Raw genomic sequence first — 3,753 nt, forward strand, 5'->3', positions numbered from 1 at the left:
TACACAAATAGAAATTATAGACATAAAGATTCAAATTTTGTTAGAATTTAGAAACTAGAACATTTACATGATACAAATTCGATCATGCAACTAAATACTACTTAGTACTTACTTGTCCTAAGTCAATGACGTTCAAGTGACAAACACAAGAAATTAGAACCATAAACTATAGTTTCTCATTAAGTCATTAAAATCGAAATGTATTACATAAATAATGAGTCACTATTACTACAAGTGGGAATGCCAATGAAAAATACAAAATAGGGTAGATACTAGAACCGTAAATGGAAGAATCTCATAGCTTGTGATTGTCAATAGTCCTTCTCCATGTTAGAATCATCAAAATCAGCATCACTTCCATGACTCTCTCCTCCATCCTCCCCCTTCTCTTCCTCATCTATATCCAATCCAATCAATGCATATGTTGGTGTGGAGAATGAACCCTCAACTGGATCACCATCAGCAAAATTGAATGGCTCTAGCACTGGTTCATTAAGATCCAAGTTTGCTAATGCCAACTCAACACTACTATCCAAACCCCATATCATTAGGAAACGCATCCCACATCTTTGTCTTTCCCTTCAACCACTCTTCCCTCTATTTAGAAATAAGATGGAGGTTGATGTGCACATACACCATACACCATTGTCTTGCACTTGGAATCCTTTCAAAGCTACACTATAACCCTCAAATGCACTCCAAAATGCCTACGAACTTCAACCTACTAAATGAAATGAGGAAAAAAGACAGACAAGTCACCTTTTTCAAACCCACGGGCCACTTTTGACAAACATGTGTCCTAAACTTGGGACACATTTAGAGCACATGTCGAACATGAGTTTGGCACATGCCCTGAACTCGTCCTCACGAATCCATGTCTGACATGTGGAAATTGTGACACATGACCCCCTAGGTGTGTGTCATCTAACTTAGAAGACTTGTAAGATACCAAACATGAACCGGACATGTGCCAAACTCGTCCTTACAAATCCATGTCCAACATGTGGGATTCATAACACATGACCCCCTAGGTATGTGTCCTATGAATTAGAAGACTTGTAGGATACCAAACACACATCATTTTGCACATGAGAGAAATTTTCATAATGAATCCTCACATGAACGCTCCAACTTTTAAGATGCAAGATAACTTTATAGTAGACAAAACATGACAAAAGGTTCATTTTCATGTCATGTGTCCAAGGTAAATGCATATTTTTATATGTAACCTCTTGCAAGACTAAAAAGAGATAGACATTGATTTTAACTTGTATCTGAACCAAAATTTAAAGCAGCAATGACTTTGGTTTTATTGAAAGGCATCCAATTTGACCCTGTTATAGGTATGTATCTATTGTGGTATGTTTATACAAAATAAAGACAACTGGAAAATTTTGATTCTTTATGATTGGTTTCAAACTCAACCACAAATATCATTCAGCATTTTACTAGACACATGTTTGTTCTCTATAATAAAACTCAAATCTATTGTGTATGTATAATGATCATGCATTGTAATTTGTTGTACTGTGGCCCGTAGATACTTTCAACACTCCAGGTAATACATCATTGTAGGTGGACTAATTTTAATCTCTACTACACTATATATCACTATATATATATGCGAACAATGAGAGAAATTCAAAATTGGATCTAATTTCTTTATTAGAGACTTACCATCAAGCATGTATTCTGAAGCTACATATCCCAAGGTCCCTACTAGATCAATATTTGTGTTACCAGCACATCCTGCACTTGTTACTGCAAGACCAAAATCTGAAAGCCGCATCCATAGCCAGTGGTTAGAGAGCGGTGACTACAATACCATCTAATTAGGAAATGTTTCACTTCGGACCAAGTGTTTTAAAGAACATAAACCAAGATGGACAAATAAATCTATTTAGAAATTTCTCAAAGTATAATTCATGATAAGCAATAATAAATTAATACAAACAGTTGCACATGTCACGAAATTGATAGAAAAGAAAAACTAAAGGCCTACATCAAAATATTTTGACAAAAAAATAACCGATGCTTAAAACAATTCATAAAGTAAAAAAAAATTCAGTAGGAAAGCAATGGAATTCCCATCTCACAGAATCTTCCATTGAATGTAATGCACATGCCATACATTTACTAAGGCTTTTGTCAATTACATTCTAGGAAACTTTCTTAATGCTTTACAAGAATCTTCCCAAATTAACTGATAAATATTACATAAGAAACATTCATTTCCAGGCAGATTTAATGGTATTACTATTTTTAACACTACAGTCAGTGTAAGTGGGAAATTGGAAAACCTTGCCCTCACCTTGGCATTGAAGCTTGCATCAAGAAGAATATTTGATGATTTGAAATCTCAGTGAGTCACTGCAGGGTTGCAGTGCTCATGCAAGTGTTCTAGACCCTGTAAAAGAAAGAAAACCATGGTAAGCTTGAGCTCCCAGGTTGATAGAGGACCAAGTGAAAAAGTGATTTCAATTGGTAAAATATAGTAGTAGGGAATCAAATTATCTGTGTTAGAACTACCTTGCTGAATCAAGGGCTATCTTCATCCGCAAAAACCATGTAAGTGCAGATCCGTGAGATGCTCCTGACAAGCAATCCAGCACAATTTCTTAACAAAACATAGCTGTGAAAGGCTGCTACTCATGGCCTACTAGTTTATCCATGACGAATGGTAGTATCAAGTTTGTTTGAACAAATAAAAGGCTCCAAAACATAGGCAATATTGAACTTGCCCAGTGGTTGGAGAAAGCTAACATGTAATTGGTCTTCCAAAGAGCCATTCTGCATTAGATCATATACTAAAAACCGTGTATTTTCATGAGTACAGAACCCAAGCAAAGAAACAAGGTTTGGATGTCGGATTTTGCTCATTAGCTCCACTTCATTCTGCAACCAATGACAATACCAACAGATGAAATCAGCAAAGCTTCTTCTAAGTTCTAAAATTATAGGGAGAATAAAAAAGCACAATGCAATATGTTAAATGCAGTGCATCACCAAATCCACAAAAGAAAAGACACTCAAAAGGGCAACTTTAGGGCACCCCCCCAGAAAATGCCTTCACTAATATCTTCTTAAGTTTAAAGAAGCAGCCAGCTTCCAAAATAATACCTGTAACGTTTTTAGTACCAAACTAAAATTCATGCTCAGCGTGTCTACTACCCTCATCTAGCTTCTTCACAGCAGCAAAGGAATCATCATCAAACATTGCCTTGTATACACACCCAAATCCACCCTCTCCAAGTATGTTATTGCTGCTGAAGTTAATTGTCGTTGTTAGCAGCTTAGAATATTCAATTGCAGTTGCACATCCCTTTTTCTTAGAAACACGGGAGTTCAAACGACTCAGGAGAGGCATGAGTGGAATACCCCTATAGGCATCTGTGAAAATTCAAATTACAGGCAACTTAGTGAGCTAACCCTAGATCAAAATAGTTGTAATGTAACTAAACGAACTCTCATGTAAACAGAGGTCATCCGCACCCATGGCTTTTTATAATTTGTTAGAATCCAAAATTTTGATTTTATCAGATGATTCAGATCATGAAATTAAGTCTGATGTTTATTATGTTAGCCCCCACGAATAATAATAGTTTGACAGAGGAGAAGAATTTCTATAGTCATGGAAACCATTCCACGACACTGGCAGTAATGCATAATAGTTAGTTTGGAGGAAATTTAAGACTCTAGCCAGAACTGCAATGTTAAAGTCTGCAATTCATTATTGATGGATGCACATTGCTC

At 36.1% G+C, this 3,753-nt stretch overlaps 1 pseudogene; it reads right to left on the reverse strand.

Moving 5' to 3' along the window:
- Positions 1-311: 311 nt before the first annotated feature.
- LOC149264183 (putative receptor-like protein kinase At1g80640) lies at positions 312-3,496 on the reverse strand (annotated as a pseudogene).
- Between the last annotated feature and the right edge of the window lie 257 nt (positions 3,497-3,753).

Source organism: Pinus tabuliformis, chromosome 6 (genome assembly GCF_031772625.1).
Source record: "Pinus tabuliformis cultivar Carrire ecotype Pingquan chromosome 6, CPIR1, whole genome shotgun sequence".
Taxonomy (NCBI): Eukaryota; Viridiplantae; Streptophyta; class Pinopsida; order Pinales; family Pinaceae; genus Pinus; species Pinus tabuliformis.